Here is a 26,112-nt window from a genome sequence, read left to right as displayed (position 1 = left end):
GGAATGTGATACCTGTGAATGTGAATGTGAGAGGTGTGTTTACAGAGACTTTTGAAAACTAAAGTTACTGGGTTGGTCTCAAACAACAAGAGATAACATTCCTGAGAGTGAAGGCTGCAGACAAGGATCAGATGTTTTGATCACAGATAATATTAAAGGCATTAGACTCATGTCATCCGTACCCACCGATATCGACAGGTTTGGCCTACAATCTAATGGTTATGAGGGCCCTAGATCATACATTCCAAACTCTGGCCCACAGGGTGATAATATTTGGTCTGCAACACCAGAATCACCACCCCTATGTGGGGCCAGTATTCTGTATGGAGGACATTGTGGGGCCCATTATACAAGGCAATGTGGGGCCCATAGTACTATAAGGAGGACTATGTGGGGCCCATTATACCATATGGAAAGCTATGTGGGGCCCATTATTCTGTATGGAGGACTATGTGGGGCCCATTATTCTGTATGGAGGACTATGTGGGGCCCATTATTCTGTATGGAGGACTATGTGGGGCCCATTATACTGTATGGAGGACTATGTGGGGCCCATTATTCTGTATGGAGGACTATGTGGGGCCCATTATACTGTATGGAGGACTATGTGGGCCCATTATACTGTATGGAGGACTATGTGGGCCCATTATACTGTATGGAGGACTATGTGGGGCCCATTATACTGTAAGGAGGACTATGTGGGGCCCATTATTCTGTATGGAGGACTATGTGGGGCCATTATACTGTATGGAGGACTATGTGGGCACATTATTCTGTATGGAGTTCTATATGGAGCCCATTATTCTGTATGGAGGACTATGTGGGCCCATTATTCTGTATGGAGGACTATGTGGGCCCATTATTCTGTATGGAGGACTATGTGGGCCCATTATTCTGTATGGAGGCCTATGTGGATCCCATTATTCTGTATGGAGGACTATGTGAGCACATTATTCTGTATCGAGGACTCTGTGGGCCCATTATTCTGTATGGAGGACTATGTGGGGCCCATTATTCTGTATGGAGGACTATGTGGGGCCCATTATTCTGTATGGAGGACTATGTGGGGCCCATTATACTGTATGGAGGACTATGTGGGGCCCATTATTCTGTATGGAGGACTATGTGGGGCCCATTATACTGTATGGAGGACTATGTGGGCACATTATTCTGTATGGAGTTCTGTATGGAGCCCATTATTCTGTATGGAGGACTATGTGGGCCCATTATTCTGTATGGAGGACTATGTGGGCCCATTATTCTGTATGGAGGACTATGTGGGCCCATTATTCTGTATGGAGGCCTATGTGGATCCCATTATTCTGTATGGAGGACTATGTGAGCACATTATTCTGTATGGAGGACTGTGTGAGGCCCATTATTCTGTATGTAGGGCTATGTGGGCCCATTATTCTGTATGGAGGACTATGTGGGGCCATTATTCTGTATGGAGGACTGTGTGGGGCTCATTATTCTGTATGGAGGACTGTGTGGGGCTCATTATTCTGTATGGAGGACTAGGTGGGGCCCATTATTCTGTATGGAGGAGTATGTGGGGCCCATTATTCTGTATGGAGGACTGTGTGGGGCCCATTATACTGTATACTGGTTGACCCCCGACTTTGTCCAAGTTTGGTCCTCTGTGTGTTTGAGTTTGACATCCTTGCCCTAGATTGTTGGGGAGATTTCGATGGGGCATGTCCGATTTCAGACTGCCGATCGCTTTGTACTCGTGTCTGGTGACAGCTCTCTCATAGAGAACACAGGAGCGCTCGGCCAAATGAGCACGTCTGACGAACAATTGGTCAACAGCTGTCTAATGTGCATTGTGGGCTTAACCAGTGCACTAAGGCGCACAGTGAAAGCCTCCATACACATTAGACTGAACCCGCCGATATAATCGGAAATTGGTTGATAGTCTAATAAGTATGGGGCCTTCTGATTCTCTGCCAATAGATGATATCAGGGGATAGAATAATTCGGCAAGTCCGATTTCGGATTGCCAATCCTTTTTTTCTCTGGGAGGAGATAAGCCGCTGCCAAAAGAGTCTGGCAGTGACTTTCTCATAGAGAAGATAGAAGTGTTCCTGGATATCATAGACTCAGGAAAGATCACCATTGGGCAAACACTTCTCGGCTGACAGCTATCTATTGTGTAAAGGGGGCTTCATATACGGTATATATATCACTGCAAATGGCATTATCAGAAAATCAACCAGCTTCTCACTTGATTGAAGCCTTGCAGGCTGCAGTAATAAGTTGTCCTACACATGAGATATTTATGAGCAGATAAATGGCAAATCCAGATAAAATTCGTCAGGTCTGCTGATACTACACATCAGATTGCCAATAATTGGTACTAAGGACCTCCATACACAATAGATAATATTGATCCAATTTCAGCGAGACGGGACAATCATCTGTGTATGGGGTAGTTTCTTGACACTTCACCTCTGCCCACCTCTTCTCCCCCATAGATTTTTTCAGGGGAGAATATGATCACACTTGTTGCATTAAAATCCTTTTCTTTTCCCAAGAGACAAGTGACCACCACATTAGATTAATATTTGGCAAGACTGACCGATTTCATGAAACCAGAGGTGGCCAGGTCCTCCTATCCATAGATGATATCAGGGGAGATAACAATTGATAATTTGGACTCTCAATCCTTTTGTTTTCCCACTAGATAAAACTCAATACACAACAGATAAGTGTCACTGATCGATTGTTGAATGAGCCCTCTAATGTTTTTCCCCATTGGTAAGTATGAGAAATCGTCTGGTCCAGATAACTAGTGTAAAGAATTTCCCACCCTCAGACATTTTGCGATCTGGCCTTTTTCAGGGTTATATTAGTTACCTCGAAAAAACAAAGAGGTCCATCAAATATTAAAAATAGCACTAATCTTTATTCAACATATTAAAAATCATACAGGGAAAATAAAAAACAGATGCCTCTAAGGGACACGTAAGCTAACTGAACATATACACTACCGTTCAAAAGTTTGGGGTCATTTAGAAATTTCATTATTTTTGAAAGAAAAGCATATATTTTTTTCAATGAAGCGAACATTAAATGAATCAGAAATACACTCTATACATTGTTAATGTGGTAAATGACTATTCTAGCTGCAAATGTCTGTTTTTTATTGCAATATCTACATAGGTGTATAGAGGCCCATTTCCAACAACCACCACTCCAGTGTTTTAATGGTACATTGTGTTTGCTAACTGTGTAAGAAGGCTAATGGATGTTTAGAAAACCCTTGCACAAGTATGTTAGCCCAGCTGAAAACGGTTTGGCTGATTTGAGAAGCTATAAAATTGACCTTCATTTGAGCTAGTTGAGAATCTGGAGCATTACATTTGTTTGTTCTATGAAACTCTCAAAATGGCCAGAAAAAGAGAACTTTCATGTGAAACTCGACAGTCTATTCTTGTTCTTAGAAATGAAGGCTATTCCATGCGAGAAGTTGCCAAGAAACTGAAGATTTCATACAACTGTGTGTACTACTCCCTTCAGAGGAGAGCACAAACAGCCTCTAACCAGAGTAGAAAGAGAAGTGGGAGGCCCCGCTGCACAACTGAGCAACAAGACAAGGACATTAGCGTCTCTAGTTTGAGAAAGCGACGCCTCACAGCTCCTCAACTGGCAGCCTCATTAAATAGTACACGCAAAACGCCAGTGTCAACCTCTACAGTGAAGAGGCGACTCTGGGATGCTGGCCTTCAGGGAAAAGTGGCAAAGAAAAAGCCATATCCGAGACTAGCTAATAAAAGGAAAAGATTAATATTGGCAAAGGAACACAGACATTGGACAGAGGAAGATTGGAAAAAAGTTTTATGGACAGACAAATCAAGTTTGAGGTGTTTGGATCACACAGAAGAACATTTGTGAGACGCACAACAACTGAAAAGATGCTGGAAGAGTGCCTGATGCCATCTGTCAAGCATGGTGGAGGTAATGTGATGGTCTGCGGTTGCTTTGGTGCTGGTAAAGTGGGATATTTGTACAAGGTAAATGGGATTTTGAATAAGAAGTCTATCACTCCATTTTGCAATGCCATGCCATACCCTGTGGACAGCGCTTGATTGGAGCCAATTTCATCCTACATCAGGACTATGACCCAAAGCACACCTCCAAATTATGCATGAACTATTTAGGGAAGAAGCAGGCAGCTGGTATTCTATCTGTCATGGAGTGGCCAGCGGAGTCACCAGATCTCAACCCCATTGAGCTGTTGTGGGAGCAGCTTGACCGTATGGTACGCAAAAAGTGCCCATCAAGCCAATCCAACTTGTGGGAGGGGCTTCAGGAAGCATGGGGGGAAATTTCTCAAGATTACCTCAGCAAATTAACAGCTAGAATGCCAAAGGTCTGCAATGCTGTAATTGCTGCAAAGGGAGCATTCTTTGACAAAAGCAAAGTTTGAAGGAGAAAATTACTCTTTCAAATAAAAATCATTATTTCTAACCTTGTCAATGTCTGGACTATATTTTCTATTCATTTTGCAACTCATTTGATAAATAAAATGAGTTTTCATGGAAAACACAAAATTGTCTGGGTGACCCCAAACTTTTGAACGGTAGTGTACACATCACTGCTGCACGTACAGTACATGCACACTCAACTGTGCTACATACAGGTCTTCTACATGCGCACACACTATTTTGCTACATGCACACACAGTCCTGCTACCTACACACAGCTCATTTACATTAACACACAGCCTTGCTTCATAGCTACATGCGCACACAGCTCAGTTACATCAACACACACAGCTTTGCTATATACACACAATTCTGCTACATACACACACTGCTCTGCTACTTACACGCAGCTCAGCTACATCAACATGCACACACAGCTTTGCTACATACACACACATAGCTCTGTTACATACATCTTTGCTACATGCACGCACACAATTTTGCTACATACACACACAGTCCTGGTACCTTCACTCAGCTCAGTTACATTAACACACACAGCTTTGCTACATACACACAGCTCTGCTACCTGCACACACATAATTCTGCGACATACACACACAGCTTTCCTACCTACACATACCGTTCTCCTACCTACCCATACAGCTTTATTACCTACGCATACAGCTCCGTTACATCAACACACACAGCTTTGCTGCATACACACTCTTCTCTCTGCTATGTGTATAATTACAATTCTGCTATGTAAAGACACAGCTCTGATACATTACATCAACATGCACATACAGCTTTGCTACATACACACACATATCTCTGCTTCACACACCCAACTCTGATACATACAGCTCTGTTACATGTGTGCACACAATTTTGATACATACAGACACAGTTCTGCTACATACACACAGCTCTGCTACATGTGCACACATAATTCTGCTACATACACACACAACTTTGCTACCTACACACAGCCCAGGTACATCAACATGTACACACAGCTTTGCTACATACACACAGCTCTTCTATATCAATGCACAGCTGAGCTACAGCAACACACACAGTTTTGCATACTTCTCTCAGTAACGGGAATGGATGCAGTGTCAGCGTTCTCCTCGATCATAGGAAGGTCTATGTTAATGTTAAAAAGTGCATCTTATAGGCTGAAAAAATATGGTAGTTTCAAAGCTAAAGCCTGTTATTAGTAGATTCCAGTGATAACTGCTGAAAATACTAAAATTGCTGAAGAGGCTGCCAGTCAGACTTTTGCATGGCATGTGTGAATAATTGCTTATAAGCTGATTTATTGAGTATTCTTGCTCGTCTTTTTCCTGTATATGGTTCATATTTTCACTGCAGAGCATTAGGGTGTGTGCTGCTCACTATTACATAGCACCAGCAGAATATTATCTAGAGTTTTCCAAAGAAACAACCAGGCCAATTAAATGGAATTTATTATTATATGCCATATAAAAATACACCAGTAAGATCATAACCAGACATGAGTAGATCAGGTCTGACACAAGCTTTATGATAATGAGCAGCGCTTGTCACCACTTCACATTTACATGCTGCTCGTTCAAATTAACGTGGATGTCCACCTTTAAAAAATTTTTTTACCATAAACCTGCCTGTATGGTGACAAATTAAAAAAAATAAAGCATATTCACTTTCTTTTCCAGATTGATGGGCATGTGACCGCTGCAACCAATCACTGGCTGCTCAGAGGGACTTCGTGACCTCTTAGGGAATATATAAATTTATTTGTAGATCTGCTGAATAGCTATGAAAGGAAAGCTTGCAATCTGGATGAAATATTCCATCTAGCATGGTAGACGTGTAATGGCTGCGCCTGCAGCTAATGGATGGAAAGGAATGAAAATAGTTGAGTTTATTGTGATGTCACTTTTCCCGTCTGTAACATTTCTTGGCAGGCGTTGTTCTTGGGCTGTAAGTGGCAGAAGCGGCATTCTGTTATACTCACTTGTGAGATCAGGATGCCGGGTGACCACTTACTTTTCAAAGCCAAATAACAGAAATATCAGTCATGAGCAAATGTGACAAACTCCTCAAAAATTGAAGCGTTAAAGCGAACTGTTCTGAGACTTTTTCAAGCCAGTGGTCAGTGATGAATATTGGGGTTTGCATTGATACGATATTTGTGGGAAATATATTTTCGGCGTCGTAGTGGAGGGACGAACATAACGCATTCATTCACATCACTGTAAAGCCTTTCTAACCCCTCAAACTTGAAATTAGTCCGATGGATGATGCTATCCATGCCATGTTTCGTCTCTATAGAAAGGTAAAATCGGAAACATGACGCCAATATCTACTGTGAATTCCCCAATAACCGGCCTAGTAGTGAAAGCAGCCACAGCCTCGTCCATCACTCTACAGTCAATTGCGTAATTGTCCCTGACGATTGGAGGCAGCAGAGTTGCATCCCCTGACAAAGTGGTGACAGTGGTGGGATTTTCTCGACCCCCCCCCCCCCCCCCGGCTGGTATCCGTGACAATCAGCATTATATCTCACCTCTGCTAAACAGGCCTACTTCACAACCCTCATATCTTCCCTATCCTACAACCCCAAACAGCTATTCAACACTTTTAACTTTCTCCTCCGCCCTCCACTGCCCCATCCGACCTTTGTCATCTCAGCTGAGGGGTTTGCCACACACTTCAAAAACAAGATTGACCAAACACGGCAAGTCTTTACTGTCCGACCACCACAGCCCCTTTGTTTTCCAGACCATTGTCCTTCCCCCATAACCTCCCTTCCCAACATCACAAAAAGAGACCTCACTCGTCTCCTCTCCAAATCACACTTCACCTCTTGTGCACTCGACCTCATCCCATCCCACCTCCTCCCCAACCTCACCCCCACACTCATCCCATCCCTAACCCATCTCTTCAACTTATCACTAACTTCTGGTACCTTCCCCGCTGCCTTTAAACATGCCACAATCACACCCATCCTCAAAAAGCCATCCCTCGACCCAACCGCTTTGTCCAGCTACTGCCCCATATCGCTGCTCCCATTTGCCTCCAAACTCCTTGAGCAACATGTTCACGCTGAACTTTTCTCTCACTTCTCATCTAACTCTCTCTTCGACAACCGACATTCCGGTTTCCGCCCCCACCATTCCACCGAAACTGCCCTTACCAAAATCACCAATGACTTACAGCCAAAGCTAAGAGATAATTCTCTGTACTCCTTCTTCTTGACCTGTCCTCTGCTTTTGATACAGTTTACCACCGCCTCCTACTACAGATCCTCTCTTCCTTTGGCGTCAAAGACCTTGCCCTACCTTGGATCTCCTCATACCTTTCTAACCGCACATTTAGCGTCTCCCACTCCCACTCCCACACTACCTCCTCATCCCGCCCCCTCTCTGTTGGAGCCTCTCAAGGCTCTGTCCTAGCACCCCTACTCTTCTCAATCTACACCCTTGGCCTGGGACAGCTCATAAAATCCCATGGCTTCCAGTACCATCTGTACGCTGATGACACCCAGATCTACCTCTCTGGCCCAGACGTCACCTCTCTGCTGTCCAGAATCCCAGCATGTCTAGCAGCCATATCCTCCTTCTTCTCCTCCCGCTTCCTCAAGCTCAATGTGGACAAAACTGAACTCATCATTTTTCCCCCATCTCGCATATCTTCCCCACCTGACCTTTCTATCACAATAACTGACATCACACTTTCCTCTGTTACGGCAATCCGCTGCCTCAGAGTAACCCTTAACTCTGCCCTGTCCTTCAAACCGCACATCCAAGCTCTCGCCACCTCCTGTCGCCTCCAGCTCAAAAATATTTCCGGAATCTGTCCTTTTCTCAACACTCAATCTACTAAACTGCTTGTGCATGCCCTCATCATCTCCCGCTTCGACTACTGCAACATCCTCCTCTGTGGCCTACCTGCTAACACTCTCGCACCCCTCCAGTCCATCCTCAACTCTGCTGCATGACTTGTTCATCTCTCGCCTCGCTACTCCTCTGCTAAGCCCCTTTGCAAATCCCTTCACTGGCTCCCAATTGCCCAATGTATCCAGTTCAAACTACTAACACTGACCTATAAAGCCATCCATAACCTTTCTCCTCTGTACATCTTTGAACTAATCTCCCGATATATTCCCTCACGTAATCTCCGGTCCTCCCAAGACCTCCTTCTCTCCTCCACACTTATTCGTTCCTCGCCCAATCGCCTCCAAGACTTCTCCTGAGTATCCCCCATCCTCTGGAATTCTGTGCCTCAACACTTCCAATTATCCGCCACACTTGGATCCTTCAGACGGAACCTGAAAACCCATCTCTTCAAACAAGCCTACAGCCTGCCATGACCCTGCTGCCACCTCAACACCACCAGAGCTACCGCAACCCCTCAACCAACTGTCTCCTTCCCCATTCCTATAGAATGTAAGCCCACAAGGGCAAGGTCCTCTTCCCTCTGTATCAGTCTATCATTGTTAGTTTGTTTACTGTAAGTGATATATGTATTTGGTATGTAACCCCTCCTTATGTACAGCACCATGGAATCAATGGCGCTATATAAATAATAATAATAATTACATTGACAATTACCCCCCATCAACAGAGCAGAACGGAAGAGAAGCAGTTTCTCTGTCGACACGACGTCAGCGAAGGCTGGAAAATCGCCGGGAGGAGCGATTGTCCGTGACCTCTCTGTGCTGGTGGAGATCGGCGCCGGGCACAACAGGGAGGTAGTTAACAACTACCTGCCTGTTAGTTCTTATCCATAGTAAAAAAATTAATAATCCCAGATAAACCCTTTAAGGAAGCAGACATTTTTTGTTTTTGTGCTTTCATTTTTTTCCTTCCCTTCTTCCAAGAGATATAATTTTTCTCCCATTTAAATAGCCAAGAGGGCTTGTTTTTGTGGGTTGTGTACTTTAGGATGATGCCATATAAAGTACTGAACAACGGGAAAAAAATTCAAAGTGGGGTAAAAAATATTATTATTTTTTTTAAATAACAAATCCGCCATAGTTTTTTTGCGTTTGATTTTGCCAATTTCTATGTGCAGTAAAGATGACCTGGTAACTTGATTCTTTAGGTCAGTACAATAAAGGCGATACCAAACGTATACTGTTTATTTTTTTATTTTACTCATGTTAAAAACTCTTAAAAAAAACAGAAATGCTCCAGTTTTTCATCCATGGAGCTGTGTGAAGGCTTGTTTTTTGCAGTGTGAGCTGAAGTTTTCATTGATATCATCTCAAAGTACATACAATGTTTTGATCGTTTTTGGTTGCCTTTTAGGTGGCAAGTGCAGTGATCAAAAAAATTGCAATTGTTTTTTTTTTTTTTTCTTTATTTCTTTACAATAGTTTTGGTATGTTTTAATTAATTTGATATTATGACATATCAGATGACTTTTTCGGATGCATCTATACTAAATATGCTTCTTTATTTTTGGATTTGGAAAAGATAAGTGATTAAAACCTGTCATTAGATTCATGTCACCCAGACCACAAGCAGCATGAATCGGAGGCTGGATGCATGATTGCTATGCATACACATGGGAGAGACCTGTTAATCAACTGGAGCGGAGCGAGGAGAAGCCATCCGGGGACCACATCGGACTCATGATGTTTCTCCCTATGGTCCCCAACCGGATTTTAAAACTTTGTTCTCTGTGAAATGTTGCAGCGTTTCAGAGTTAAATATATCTGGCCTGGCTGCAATACCTGGCTGCAATCGCACCGTCAGGCTCTGATTCATGCTGCCTATGGTTCAGGCAGCATGAATGTAATGATAACCTTTTTTAACATTACTGGTTACATATTTTTTACACCTCCCAGGGTATATGAACCTGCAATCATTTAATCTTTTGTACTATCAATGCTTTAGTATTGCAGTATATAATAAATATACTGATCTCTTACACCTGAGCCTGCTCCATACGCCAGCACCAAATTTATGACGTATAGATATATATCACTCATCGTTGATGGGTTAATCATTAGGGAGTAATAGAGTTTATAAGTTACTTAAGATGAACCCGGGACTCATTCATTCATTTGCAAATGACAAATTTCGAAAGATTCGCAAACACCAACATTTTACTGATTCCTCTCTGTACACTCTTAAGCCCCCCCCCATCCTCCATACACATTGGATAGCTGTCGGTTAAACGATTCTTTGGCCGATCATTCGGCTGGCAGCCATCTCTACCATGCATAGGTACGCTCGTCTGGTGGCGGCTAATCTCGACTTAGTACCTACAACTCCCTAATATTGTATATAGACACATACATGGACAATCCCTTTAAGCATAGGAAACTAAGCTCCATATACTCAGGGCATACATCCTGAGTCAAGAGCGTCTCAAAATTAGATTATAGACTAGCCAGGAAAGTATCCTGCCTTTAATTCCGAGATGCCATAAAGGGGTTGATTGGAGCCGCTCATTTCCTCAGTAGGAGGCGAGCAGTGCCGATGATGTTGCATCCCCACATACCTGGAGGAATTAATTCACAGTGGACAGGTATCATGCACGGGTCGTATCCTAATGAAAGTTCTGAATGATGGATGCAAAAACGGAATCCAGATGGACCCTATTATATTCAATGGAGCCTTTCTGCTTCAGTTTGCATTCTACACTGGAACAGATACTTATAACTGAAAATGTAGGTGTGAACAAAGCCTTAGCTGCTGCCGGACAGTTCTCCCCTGAGAACAAAAGTATTGAGACAGTTTAGGTTCAAACACCTGATCCATTTCTCCCATCTTTTGGTGGTAACAATCTGGTTGAAAAAATAAAGGTTAATGCAATTTTGAAAAATTCAACAATTCATTTTTATTTAGTTTACGTTTATAGTTGACGGAAATACTAAAGATAGAAGGTCTAAAAATGGGCGATAACTATGATCACACACACATTGTAATATTCCTCCTGATCACAAGAGGGCAACAGACACAGAAAATGAAACACAACATATGGTTAATATTATCCTGACATATATTCCAGACAGTGGGACACATTTTGGTGTCTGACAATTCCCAAGTTGAGAAATGCCACTTGGCAAACTTTTTCTTAATTCCTGCTAAAACAGATGCTTTATTCTAAAAGCACATGGTCAGAACATTAACGGCAAGTTAGTACCACCCTATAATCAGGACACCCCATTATGACACATAACTTTTTTTTGCCACTTTTCTTTTCCATCTCCGTACATTTTTCGTTTTCAGTATTGTCACTAAATATCTGCAATTTTATGAACATGGAACTGTGAACGCGCAAAAGCAAAATAAATAAAATTTGCTATATAAAGGTGACTAATGGGTTATTCTCAAGTTCTTCAATGGCTAAAATTGCAAAGTGCTTGTAAAGACAAACAACATCACAATTTACTTTTTATTACTGGCATATTATTAATTCTATTGTTTACTGCTCGTTGCTTAGGTCTTCGGCCACCGCTGTAGTCAATCACAATATTTAGACTGCATACATGATAAAAATGAGATATTTTGCACCTGACGAGGCTGGTGTACTTACCAACCACAGAGCCTGGTTGACAGCTTCTCAGTGTGCCACCTCCCTGCTACTGAGATCTCACACTGCTCAGTACAATCTGCAGCTGTCAGACTGTATGAGCAGACTAAATACACTTGGACTCATGAGCTCTCTCTCTCTCCATATCAAGATTATACAGCCATGGATTTTTAAAGTCAACACACCAGTGTCATCAGGCCTAAGATCTATTTCATAACGTATACCGTTTGTATTGTGAAATATGGTGACATCATTTGTAATTATTATGCATCTCTTTCTCCTATAGAAAAGACATAACCAGTGTGGCCAGCAGGTGACAGCATCGTCATGTGGAGGGGGACTATGCCTGGCACTGTATATGAAAGGGTTTGTGGTGGACACTGTATATAGGGGAAATTTGGCTGTGATGTACGTATCTACAGCTCAATATACTATACCAACATATCTGCAGCATTTATTATGAACAGTAAAATCATGATAATTACAACTGTCTATATCAGTTCCTCCAGATTATTTTTTTTATTGCATGCATCTTTTTTTTAACAATGGAGGAATCCTCTATTTTTAGAGGCCATCCAGGAATTTATGGTATGGACTGTTCTTAACCCTTTGAATGACCTAATGTAAGAAGCTTTTCCTGACCTCAGATGCCCCTTGAACAAGAAATGACTTGTCCTTAAAGGGGTTGTCAAGTCTTGGGGTTCAAGTCTGCAGTCACTCTAAGTCACAGTAGACTTGTAAATCCTCCTAGTGTGCAAAATGCACACTGTCACGATTCTCCGGGAGCAGGAGATCATGTGACCACAAGTAAGCGATTTGCACACTTCCACCCACATCCCCGACTAGATGTATTGAGAGAAGCTGAGCACATCTAGTCGGCATGTGACTGCATGGATGAAGATCTCATATTTGCGGTCACGCGCCCTCCTGCTGCCGGCGCCAGAAAATCCTGACAGCATGCAGTGTGAGGATTCACATCACATAGAGTGACTGCAGACTTGTACCTCAAGCCTGGACAGCCCCTTTCTGGTGAGGCATAGACCAGAAAATTGCATTAAACTTGTACAGGATGTCAGTGCTTCCAAATCCCAAACTAAATTCTGTCATGAGACTAATGATCAACAATACCACTATTCATCCTCTCTTATATGGTCACATAGTACGGTTGAAAAAGTGCAACTGAGGGATGGATAAGGATAAAGAGAAGGGTTTTTGAAGTGTAGGAGGAAACCTGAGAACCCGGGGGAAACCGACACAAACACGGGGAGAACATACAAACTCCTTGCAGATGTTGCTCTTGGTGGGATTTAAACCCAGGACATCAAGGCTGCAAAGCACCAATGCTAACCACTGAGCCACCATGCTTTGTAAAGAGGTAGTATTATGTCCTTGTCCTGTGAGTCTATGCTTCTTTTAATACTTGATAATATCTTGCTGGCCTTAGAAGTCACTGGTTGACATTGCATGCTGTTCCACAAGTACACCCAGAGTGTAACTATAAGTGACTGTTATAGTTTTACTCCCCCGATAACATATGATGCTCGCATATTATTAGTCCCTAGGTGCATAAATTTACGCTTATCCACATTGCCAAGATGATGCCCAAATCCTCATTATGTCCAAGTATGCCTGTAAGTTATGAACACTCAATTTTTTTGCACTATAAAATATAGTTTAGTGCCATGTGCAAGAATAGAAACAACACTATTAAGCCCTACTTCTATATAATTAATAAATAAATTGAATAATAGTGAACCCAGCACTGAGTCGTGGGGGGGGGGGGGGGTCACCACTTTGGAGACCATTCAGAGGAGCAGTCATTAACCACAACTCTCTGGGTGCGATCGCTCTTTGAGGCAGTTTTTGACCCCATTACAAACCTATCTAAGCCTATAGACCTTAATTTACCCATTTACACATGACACGTTCTAGACTAGAGCCTGCGCTGTGCAAGAGATCATGACACAAAGCAGACTTTAGTGTAATGTTCGGGGGCACAGAGTGTATAATAGTCTACAACGTGTCATGTTCAGCTACACAGAGCAGACTTAGTCTAGAACGTGTGATGTTCGGCTGCACGGAGCAGATTCTAATCTAGAACGATTCATATTCTGCTGCACAGATCGGATTCTAGTCTAGAACATGTCATGATCTGCTACATAAAGCAGACTAGTCTATAACATGCCATGTACGGTTGCACGGAGTATATAATGGTCTACAATGTGTCATGTTCAGCTACACAGAGTGGATTCTAATCTAGAACGTTTCATGTTCAGCTGCACAAAGAGAATTTTAGCCTAGAACATGTAATGTATAGCTACATGGAGCATAAAAGTAGTCTAGAGGTTTTCGTGTTCAACTGCACAGAGACAATTTTTAGTCTAGAACATGTCATAAATGGCTGCAGAGTGGATCCTAATCTAGAATGTTTCATGATCGGCTGCACAGAGTGGATTCTGATCTAGAACATGTCATGTTTTACTGCACAGTCTAGAACGTACAAGGACACAGTAAAACAAACGTATAAAAATACTCTGTTGTAAAAAAGTAACAGTAAACAGCAAGTGCTAGTAAAAAGGTGATAAAAAACAGGGTATTTAGTTGACATGTTTTTTGCAAAAAAATGTATTCTAAGCCACTGTACCAACGTCAAGGTAACCCAGATTACTAGCACTTGCTGTTTACTGTTACTTTTTTACAACAGAGTATTTTTATACGTTTGTTTTACTGTGTCCTTGTGTGTTTCAGTCTTTTGGTGGTGTGAACACTGTCTTACAGACTTGTTCACTGTGTGCATGGCCCATGTGTTTGTATTCAATACAGTCTAGAACGTGTATTTTTTCTACCGCATGTTGTACGGTTGTGCAGAGCAGATCCCAGTCTAGAACATATCACATTCAGCAACACAGAATGGATCCCAGTCTAGAACGCATCATGTTCGGCAGCATAGAGCGAACCCTAGTCTAGAGCTTTTCGGGTTCGGCTGCACAGAGACAATTTTAGTCTACAACATGTCACGAATGGCTGCACAGAGTGGATCCTAATCTAGAATGTTTCATGATCGGCTGCGCATAGCGGATTCTGATCTAGAATGTGTCATGTACGGCTGCACAGAGTGGATTCTGATTTAGAACATGTCATGTATTACTGCACAGTCTAGAACGTGTATTTTTTCTAATGCATGCTGTATGGTTGAGCAGAGCAGATCCCAGGCTAGAACATATCACGTTCAGCTACACAGAATGGATCCCAGTCTAGAACGTATCATATTCAGCTGCATAGAGCGAACCCAAGTCTGGAACATATCACATTCAGCTACGCAGAATGGACCCCAGTCTAGAACGTGTCATGTTCGGCTGCATAGAGCGGATCTTAGTCTAGGACATATCACGTCCGGCTACACAGAATGGATCCCAGTCTAGAACGTATCATGTTCAGCTGCATAGAGCGGATCTAGCTAGAACGTGTCATGTTCAGCTGCATAGAGCGGATCCTAGTCTAGAACATGCCGTGTTCGGCTGCATAGAGCGGATCCTAGTCTAGAATGTGTCGTGTTCGGCTGGATAGAGTGGATCCTAGTCTAGAACGTATCACGTCCGGCTGCACAGAGTGGATCCTAGTCTAGAACGTGCCGTGTTCGGCTGGATAGAGTGGATCCTAGTCTAGAACGTGTCGTGTTCGGCTGCATAGAGCGGATCCTAGTCTAGAACGTGTCGTATTCGGCTGCATAGAGCGGATCCTGGTCTAGAACGTATCACGTCCGGCTGCACAGAATGGATCCCAGTCTAGAACGTATCATGTTCAGCTGCATAGAGCGGATCCTAGTCTAGAATGTGTCGTGTTCGGCTGCATGGAGCAGATCCTAGTCTAGAATGTGTCGTGTTCGGCTGGATAGAGTGGATCCTAGCCTAGAATGTGTCGTGTTTGGCTGCATAGAGCGGATCCTAGTCTAGAATGTGTCGTATTCGGCTGCATAGAGCGGATCCTGGTCTAGAACGTGTCGTATTCGGCTGCATAGAGCGGATACTAGTCTAGAACATGTCGTATTCGGCTGCATAGAGCGGATCCTAGTCTTGAACTTGTCGTATTCGGCTGCATAGAGCGGATCCTGGTCTAGAACGCGTCATAATCGGCTGCATAGAGCGGATACTAGTCTAGAACGTGTCATGTTCGGCTGCAAAGAGCGGATCTTAGTCTAGAACGTGTCGTATTCGGCTGCATAGAGCGGATCCTAGTCTAGAATGTGTCGTATTCGGCTGGATAGAGCCGATCCTAGTCTAGAACGTGTCGTGTTTGGCTGCATAGAGCGGATCCTAGTCTAGAACGTGTCGTGTTTGGTTGCATAGAGCGGATCCTGGTCTAGAACATGTCGTATTCGGCTGCATAGAGCGGATCCTAGTCTAGAACGTGTCGTATTCAGTTGCATAGAGCGGATCCTGGTCTAGAACGTGTCGTATTCGGTTGCATAGAGCGGATCCTGGTCTAGAACGTGTCATATTCGGCTGCATAGAGCGGATACTAGTCTAGAACATGTCGTATTCGGCTGCATAGAGCGGATACTAGTCTAGAATGTGTCGTATTCGGTTGGATAGAGCGGATCCTAGTCTAGAACGTGTCGTGTTTGGTTGCATAGAGCGGATCCTGGTCTAGAACATGTCGTATTCGGCTGCATAGAGCGGATCATAGTCTAGAACGTGTCGTGTTTGGTTGCATAGAGCGGATCCTGGTCTAGAACATGTCGTATTCGGCTGCATAGAGCGGATACTAGTCTAGAACGTGTCGTGTTTGGCTGCATAGAGCGGATCCTAGTCTAGAACGTGTCATATTCGGTTGCATAGAGCGGATCCTGGTCTAGAACGTGTCGTATTCGGCTGCATAGAGCGGATACTAGTCTAGAACGTGTCGTGTTTGGCTGCATAGAGCGGATCCTGGTCTAGAACGTGTCGTATTCGGCTGCATAGAGCGGATACTAGTCTAGAACGGGTCGTGTTTGGCTGCATAGAGCGGATCCTAGTCTAGAACGTGTCGTGTTTGGCTGCATAGAGCGGATCCTAGTCTAGAACGTGTCGTGTTTGGCTGCATAGAGCGGATCATAGTCTAGAACGTGTCGTATTCGGTTGCATAGAGCGGATCCTGGTCTAGAACATGTCGTATTCGGTTGCATAGAGCGGATCCTGGTCTAGAACGTGTCGTATTCAGCTGCATAGAGCGGATACTAGTCTAGAACGTGTCGTGTTTGGCTGCATAGAGCGGATCCTGGTCTAGAACGTGTCGTATTCGGCTGCATAGAGCGGATCCTGGTCTAGAACGTGTCGTATTCAGCTGCATAGAGCGGATACTAGTCTAGAACGTGTCGTGTTTGGCTGCATAGAGCGGATCCTAGTCTAGAACGTGTCGTATTCGGTTGCATAGAGCGGATCCTGGTCTAGAACATGTCGTATTCGGTTGCATAGAGCGGATCCTAGTCTAGAACATATTGTGTTCGGCTGCATAGCGCGAATCCTAGTCTAGAACATAATGGATTCCAGTCTAGGACGTGTCATGTTCAGCTGCATAGAGCGGATCCTAGTCTAGAACGTGTCGTGTTCGGCTGCATGGAGCAGATCCTAGTCTAGAATGTGTCGTGTTCGGCTGGATAGAGTGGATCCTAGCCTAGAATGTGTCGTGTTTGGCTGCATAGAGCGGATCCTAGTCTAGAATGTGTCGTATTCGGCTGCATAGAGCGGATCCTGGTCTAGAACGTGTCGTATTCGGCTGCATAGAGCGGATACTAGTCTAGAACATGTCGTATTCGGCTGCATAGAGCGGATCCTAGTCTAGAACGTGTCGTATTCGGCTGCATAGAGCGGATCCTGGTCTAGAACGCGTCATATTCGGCTGCATAGAGCGGATACTAGTCTAGAACGTGTCGTATTCGGCTGCATAGAGCGGATCCTAGTCTAGAATGTGTCGTATTCGGCTGGATAGAGCCGATCCTAGTCTAGAACGTGTCGTGTTTGGCTGCATAGAGCGGATCCTAGTCTAGAACGTGTCGTGTTTGGTTGCATAGAGCGGATCCTGGTCTAGAACATGTCGTATTCGGCTGCATAGAGCGGATACTAGTCTAGAACGTGTCGTGTTTGGCTGCATAGAGCGGATCCTAGTCTAGAACGTGTCGTATACGGTTGCATAGAGCGGATCCTGGTCTAGAACGTGTCGTATTCGGCTGCATAGAGCGGATACTAGTCTAGAACGTGTCGTGTTTGGCTGCATAGAGCGGATCCTAGTCTAGAACGTGTCGTATTCGGTTGCATAGAGTGGATCCTGGTCTAGAACGTGTCGTATTTGGTTGCATAGAGCGGATCCTGGTCTAGAACGTGTCGTATTCGGCTGCATAGAGCGGATACTGGTCTAGAACATGTCGTATTCGGCTGCATAGAGTGGATCCTAGTCTAGAACGTGTCATATTCGGCTGCATAGAGTGGATACTAGTCTAGAATGTGTCGTATTCGGTTGGATAGAGCGGATCCTAGTCTAGAACGTGTCGTGTTTGGTTGCATAGAGCGGATCCTGGTCTAGAACGTGTCGTATTTGGTTGCATAGAGCGGATCCTGGTCTAGAACGTGTCGTATTCGGTTGCATAGAGCGGATCCTGGTCTAGAACGTGTCGTATTCGGCTGCATAGAGCGGATACTGGTCTAGAACATGTCGTATTCGGCTGCATAGAGCGGATCCTAGTCTAGAACGTGTCATATTCGGCTGCATAGAGCGGATACTAGTCTAGAATGTGTCGTATTCGGTTGGATAGAGCGGATCCTAGTCTAGAACGTGTCGTGTTTGGTTGCATAGAGCGGATCCTGGTCTAGAACATGTCGTATTCGGCTGCATAGAGCGGATACTAGTCTAGAACGTGTCGTGTTTGGTTGCATAGAGCGGATCCTGGTCTAGAACATGTCGTGTTTGGTTGCATAGAGCGGATCCTGGTCTAGAACATGTCGTATTCGGCTGCATAGAGCGGATACTAGTCTAGAACGTGTCGTGTTTGGTTGCATAGAGCGGATCCTGGTCTAGAACATGTCGTATTCGGCTGCATAGAGCGGATACTAGTCTAGAACGTGTCGTGTTTGGCTGCATAGAGCGGATCCTGGTCTAGAACGTGTCGTATTCGGTTGCATAGAGCGGATACTAGTCTAGAACGTGTCGTGTTTGGCTGCATAGAGCGGATCCTGGTCTAGAACGTGTCTTATTCGGCTGCATAGAGCGGATACTAGTCTAGAACGTGTAGTGTTTGGCTGCATAGATCAGATCCTAGTCTAGAACGTGTCGTGTTTGGCTGCATAGAGCGGATCCTAGTCTAGAACATGTCGTGTTTGGCTGCATAGAGCGGATCATAGTCTAGAACGTGTCGTATTCGGTTGCATAGAGCGGATCCTGGTCTAGAACATGTCGTATTCGGTTGCATAGAGCGGATCCTGGTCTAGAACGTGTTGTATTCAGCTGCATAGAGCGGATACTAGTCTAGAACGTGTCGTGTTTGGCTGCATAGAGCGGATCCTGGTCTAGAACGTGTCGTATTCGGCTGCATAGAGCGGATACTAGTCTAGAACGTGTCGTGTTTGGCTGCATAGAGCGGATCCTAGTCTAGAACGTGTCGTGTTCGGCTGCATAGAGCGGATCCTAGTCTAGAACGTGTCGTATTCGGTTGCATAGAGCGGATACTAGTCTAGAACGTGTCGTGTTTGTCGTGTTTGTCTGCATAGAGCGGATACTAGTCTAGAACGTGTCGTGTTTGGCTGCATAGAGCGGATCCTGGTCTAGAACGTGTCGTATTCGGCTGCATAGAGCGGATACTAGTCTAGAACGTGTCGTGTTTGGCTGCATAGAGCGGATCCTGGTCTAGAACGTGTCTTATTCGGCTGCATAGAGCGGATACTAGTCTAGAACGTGTCGTGTTTGGCTGCATAGATCAGATCCTAGTCTAGAACGTGTCGTGTTTGGCTGCATAGAGCGGATCCTAGTCTAGAACATGTCGTGTTTGGCTGCATAGAGCGGATCATAGTCTAGAACGTGTCGTATTCGGTTGCATAGAGCGGATCCTGGTCTAGAACATGTCGTATTCGGTTGCATAGAGCGGATCCTGGTCTAGAACGTGTTGTATTCAGCTGCATAGAGCGGATACTAGTCTAGAACGTGTCGTGTTTGGCTGCATAGAGCGGATCCTGGTCTAGAACGTGTCGTATTCGGCTGCATAGAGCGGATACTAGTCTAGAACGTGTCGTGTTTGGCTGCATAGAGCGGATCCTAGTCTAGAACGTGTCGTGTTCGGCTGCATAGAGCGGATCCTAGTCTAGAACGTGTCGTGTTTGGCTGCATAGAGCGGATCCTAGTCTAGAACGTGTCGTATTCGGTTGCATAGAGCGGATACTAGTCTAGAACGTGTCGTGTTTGGCTGCATAGAGCGGATTCTAGTCTACAACGTGTCGTATTCGGTTGCATAGAGCGGATCCTGGTCTAGAACATGTCGTATTCGGTTGCATGGAGCGGATCCTAGTCTAGAACATATTGTGTTCGGCTGCATAGCACGAATCCTAGTCTAGAACATAACGGATTCCAGTCTAGGACGTGTCATGTTCAGTTGCATAGAGCGGATCTAGTCTAGAACGTATCGTGTTCGGTTGCAGGGCGCAAGTTCTTGGTCTAGAACGTGTGATTCTGTAACGTATGAGCAAAGGGCAGAGTGTGGTGTGAACGGTGCCATCTTCCAGAACGCTTCCTCTGTGGCCGCACGGAGCGGATTCCGGTCTAGGACGTGTCCGTGTCCTGCCCGTGCAGCAGACGTCGTCCAGGGCTGCGGGTGCAGGAGGTGGGGATGACACGGGGGGAGTGGGCAGATGTCGCTCAGGAGAGGAGGGGTGAGTCTGGACTGGGGGAGGGGAGGGATCGCGGAGGATTCTGGGAGCAGGAAGAAGAGCTGAGCAGCCGGAAGGACACGATGCTCCCCGCTCTCCGCCAGGCGAGCCCCCCGCCGGCAGCTCGAAATGCCCGGGACACGGACAGCTGAGACCCATCGCCGGTGAGTGCTGCAGTCCCGCCCGGGGCCGGGTGTGAGGACTGATGGCGGCTGGCGCCGTCGCTCTCTGGGAGGAGGGTGTGCTATTCTCAGCTCCCCGGGGGGAGGTGGGGGATGGATGCGATTACAGCTGCTGCTGGGCGACAACGACTAGGCCGCAGGCTTTCTCGGGGCTCTCTACTGCCCGCGGCCGCCTCGGCGGAGGCCCGGAGCTGTGTGACTCTGCACCTGCCCCGCCCAGACCGCGAGGCTATTTACTAATATGGATTACAACCGCCGCGGATAAGGGAAGCTGCGGTTACCCATAGCAACCAATCAGACTGCCGCTTTCACTTTGCTTCTATAAGAGCTGTGTTCTGATTGGTTGCTACGGACAACTGCTCCCTTCTTTGTGTTCGCTGCTATTATCCGTTAGGCCCAGTGTGGGGCGGCCGGGCTCCGGCTGTGCGCGGTGCTGGGGACCTGGATCTCGGCAGGGTGTGCCCGTGGGAATGCTAATGAGTAGTGGGGGGGGGGGGGGGGGCGAATCACGTGACCGAGGAGTCGTTAACATCCTGCAACATTGTATCACTGGTTGTTATGGTTACAACAGTCATTGTCATTTCACACTTAGTGATTTATTTATTTATTTTTGTTTTTCTAATGTTTCACACAGTAAAGACCTAAATATATAAAATGATATGACAGGACGCTGCAGCCAATCACTGGTCGGACGTGACATCATTGCTCTGGGGAATTGCAAGCCTCTGCCCCGGTGGGCACATTGTTTACCTTTTGGGGGCAATTTTGTGTGTTGTTTTTTTTTTCTTACATTAGGAGCTAAAAAAAAGCACTTTTGCAATTGGCTTTCAATAAATTTTGCTCAGTTTTCTTTTTCCAGGCTCTTTATTTTCCTGCACATTCAACTTTTAATATAATCTGTGGTCAAGAAATCAACTGAGAGGAGCTCAGAACAAGGGAGATAAAGAGCTACAACTCTCTCTTTAGAGCTCACTGATGTATTCTCCGTTAACTCAATCTGCAGCCTGCAAAAGAGAGTGCAACATTTTTAATGAAACCCAATTGCAAAAATTGAGTTTTAGCCCAAAATACATGCATTAAAGTAAAAAAAGAAAGGGGGGGGCACAATCCCAACAACATGCCAGCCGAAACAGGCAGATACTTTACACATATGGTAGTCTTTGGTCGACCGGTTATAATTTCCAAATGATCGACTGAAATGGTCAGAATTGTTCAATTTGCCCCAAATTTTCTTTTATTATTTGTATGCTTTGCTTCAAAAAAAGTTGGTGGACTCCACTCCGATGGGACAGATTTGCACCCTCCACCCGGCTATGGTGGGTGAGGATCTTCACATTATGGTGGAATTCCTGCTGTGTCACTCGCTCCCTGTGGCATCAGTTGCTTAGCAACAGACACCTTTCTGGTCGCCGCACTGGTGGAAAGTGATTTACTAGAGATTCTGAATGACTTCTGAACGAATAGCGTCAAGAGTTCATGTGTACCTGTAAGGCCACGCTCACGGGCGGCGGCTACGCTGATGATTTTCAGTCCAAATTTATGAGTGGAAATATCACGTGTGTTACAGTAGCTGCAAGTGGATGAAACCTTCCTAAATCTCATCCCCGTGCTACAGGAGCTGACACACACAGCATGGATTTTAGATCCGCAACATGTCAGTTTTTTGTGAATGAAAAAAGAGATGTATATAGTTTAGTTTTTTTTTCTTTAAAAAAAAGAAAAATATACATAATTTTCATCAGTAAATCTGCACCAAAATCAGAGCAATGTGGTGTGGATATTTCCAGTTTCAGATGAAATTGCAGCAATTTCTTCCCTTATCAACATATCCTAAGGCCATGTTCACATATACAGGTTTTTGTCCCCTCCACCTACTCTCAGACCAAAATACACAATAGCTCTGTTTATTGGCTATTCTGATACATTTGCATTTTCTGTAACACTATTTTGATGCATTTTTCCCCTTTTTCTCATGCACTTTTGGTTGCTGCCTAAGGGGGAATGCACATTGTGCACATAAATTCGCAGTGTTAATTCAAGTACAACTTCAGTAATGAGACTTGAATAATCTCATCTACACGTTGCATAAAATTTCAACCATATCCGCGACTTGTTGATTCTTTGTGCAGAATTCATTCTGAGTCTTCACTCTTGCTGCGCATAGGCTGAAACTCAAAATTGATGAGGAAACGACTGAAAAAAAAAATGGTAAAAAAGACACTCAGGCGGGAAAAAATAACATCGTTTTCTGAAGCTGTTTCCACCGGCCTGAAATAGACGTCGTGTGAACATTCCCCAAAAGCGTTTTCCCAAGGGGTAGATTTGTTGCCGAAAATTTGGAGATGTATTCCATACCTTACTTGTAAGTGAGGTTGTTGAAGAAAACATACAGTACGGTATATATTTTTTCTAGCTCTATTCAGATTAATAGGAAGGCACAGAATTCTTTATACTGTTACTGTGTCTTGTAGTAACGGTTGGGGGGGGTGGGGGTACGTTTACATATCGCTCCGGGACTGTTTGCACTTTGGTTTCATAGGTAACCGAATTGCATGGCCGACCATATTGCTGAATATTGACTCTGGGCTTTGAATTTTTTTTCCTATTTTGGATGGGGGATGTTTATCTCTCTTCCCCAGCCTCCCCAATGATCAGTAGAGCTGAGCAAAATATCTGCAGGACCATGGTCCAGCAGCCGCTCCAGTAGTCTGTGGCCACCATGCCAGAGCCCTGTGAACCTCCTCCTACCTGCCGCCATCCCTGTCCTTCCTTCTGAGGCCCGTTGTGATGTCATCATTGCGGAGTGATGCGCACATCACATCGGGCCGGGCTTACTAGTCAGAAAAGTAGCCGGAGATGCCTGCACATAGGAGGAGGTTCACAGGGCTTTGGTCCAGGGGCCACTGACTACCAACGTGGTTGCTCGACCGTCCGACATCTCATCAGCTCATTTTTTTTTTCCAATTGTTTTAAATCAATTGAGATTTTTCTGGTGTTTGTAAATTATTTAACCTTCGCTTGTATCAGTCAAATTTTGTTTGAATGCAGATTGCACATTTTCTGTTAGTACAATAAACCTCATTTCAAGGCAGAAACATTACTGTGTCCAACAGTTATTACATATATCAAACTGAAATAGCTGTTGCAAACACCAATTTTTATAAAACAATAAGCTTAAGATTAATAGGGGTGCCCAAACTTTTTCATATAACTGTATTTTATTGCACTTCTATTACAGAACACGTATTTCGAAGAAAAATCTTGGTAGTGCTTCCTTAAAGGGAATATGTCATTAGAAAATGACATTGTTGAAATCAGGTTTTGCTACTAATTATAATTTTTAACAATTTTTTTTTTTACATATGGCAATAAATACATAAGTTATTGCAGTTTTCACCCTGGCCACTAGGGTTTTTTTAGACTCTTAAATTCCTGGAAATAACCCATGAACATTAGCCACAATGGTGGTTAGACCGCGACTCTCTTTTGTATTGAAGCATCTAATGAGCATGTGCAAAAGTCATTGTGAAAAGAAAGTGAGAAGGCTCGGCTGTGACATTAACAACTGTGACGTCACAAGTGCTGCTTGTCATTGTAACCCTGCCTGTGATGATAAGGAGCCTGCTGAAAACTGCCGGCAGTATAGCAGTATAGAGTCTAAAAAAAAAAGGTCTAGTGGCTGCTGTGAAAATAAACAATTACCAATTTTTTACACATGGATCTACAAATTTGGTGCAATTTATTAGGCATAGTAGAGGGGGCATAACAATTCTCTAATGGCTTCCAGTATGACAATGTTTGGGCAGCAAACATTGGTGCATTTTAGGTCTTTTTATTTATTTTTTAACCTCATCTGAAATGGTCATTTTGTGTCTTAGTATGGAGATACCCATTTTAATCAATATTATGTCTGATATATGCGGATCCTGCACTTATGTTGAGAATAGGGGGTCCCCTGTTCCCCATCACGCTGCTTCAGTGAATGTAGAGTTTGCCTCCATTTCTTACTATACATTAGAATACTGTAATATTGTACAAACGAGCGCAGGTTAGACTTCCCTGGGGGAACTAAAAAATAAAGTTGAAATGAGTAAAAAATAAAGTTAGAAAATTGCTAAAAGTTTAAATCTCCATCCCCACCTTCCTTTTCACAATTCAAAGGCTGGCCCATTCTTAGGGCAGGTGCAGACTACTATATTTTAGTTTTAAGTGCAATAAGACTAAACATCAGATCGCACTCGGGCCAATGAAATTCTATGGGGCCGTACACATGTCTGAGTTTTTTCTTTGGATCAAGTCCATCCGAGGGGAAAAAAATTTAGACTGCACTCTGATGACATCCAAGTGCAGTCAGACTTCCATGGACTGACAGAATGGAGAAGATGGGGGAAAAAAAATGTCTCCATCTTCTCATGCGAGAAAATCAGATCACACTCTGATCAGAGCGTGATTAGCATTATCAGACTGATTTTCTCAGATGAGACAAATTACAGTCATGTGACCCCGGCCTTAGGTCATTAATAAAAATAAAAAAAAGCCATCAAATCATATGTATTCCAAAATGATATTAATAAAGAAGACGGCTCAAAAAAAAAAAAGAGGCTCTGATACAGCTACCGTGACTGGAAAAAATAAAATGTGCAGGGGCTCAGAAAATGGCAACACAAATCACATTTATATTCCCATCTCCAAAATCCTATCCCAATATGTAGTAGGTGTAAGGCTATGTGCCCACGATGCAGAAATGCTCCGGATTTTTTCCTGAGCGTTTCTGCATCTCCCTGGCAGAAAAAAACGCATGCGGATTGTACATGCGGATTGTACATGCGGATTGTACATGCGTTTTCCTGCCAGGGACATGCGAATTTTAGCATCACTTGGAAAGTGCTTGACAACTTGGTCACACTATATAAATCCATGCAACCGGCATGGATTTATATAGTGTGACCAAGTTACGATGCTGCAAATGCAACATCAATAGTAAAAAAAAAAATGGTGAAAAATAAAAAAACATTTTACTCACCTTCTGATGGCCCCTGGTCTCCTCTCCGGCGGCTCATGGTGGTGTAAAAGGAC

At 44.2% G+C, this 26,112-nt stretch overlaps 1 protein-coding gene across 4 annotated transcripts in view; it reads left to right on the top strand.

Annotated features, from left to right (window-relative positions):
* Nucleotides 1-20,860: 20,860 nt before the first annotated feature.
* RC3H1 (ring finger and CCCH-type domains 1) overlaps nucleotides 20,861-26,112 on the top strand; it is a 59,275-nt gene continuing 54,023 nt past the window's right edge. For 3 of the 4 annotated variants that reach the window (XM_073643393.1, XM_073643395.1, XM_073643391.1), the window contains exon 1: nucleotides 20,862-21,018. The gene's annotated coding sequence lies outside the window, so the exon portion shown is untranslated. Of the gene's footprint in view, nucleotides 21,019-26,112 lie in introns of all 4 variants that reach the window. The other variant, XM_073643394.1, reaches the window with a different exon arrangement.

Source organism: Phyllobates terribilis, unplaced genomic scaffold (genome assembly GCF_046119375.1).
Source record: "Phyllobates terribilis strain yellow unplaced genomic scaffold, ASM4611937v1 Scaffold_8__6_contigs__length_399053987, whole genome shotgun sequence".
NCBI classification, from domain to species: domain Eukaryota; kingdom Metazoa; phylum Chordata; class Amphibia; order Anura; family Dendrobatidae; genus Phyllobates; species Phyllobates terribilis.
The sequence above is the reverse complement of the archived record's forward strand: the minus strand, read 5'-3'. Positions and strand labels throughout refer to the sequence as shown.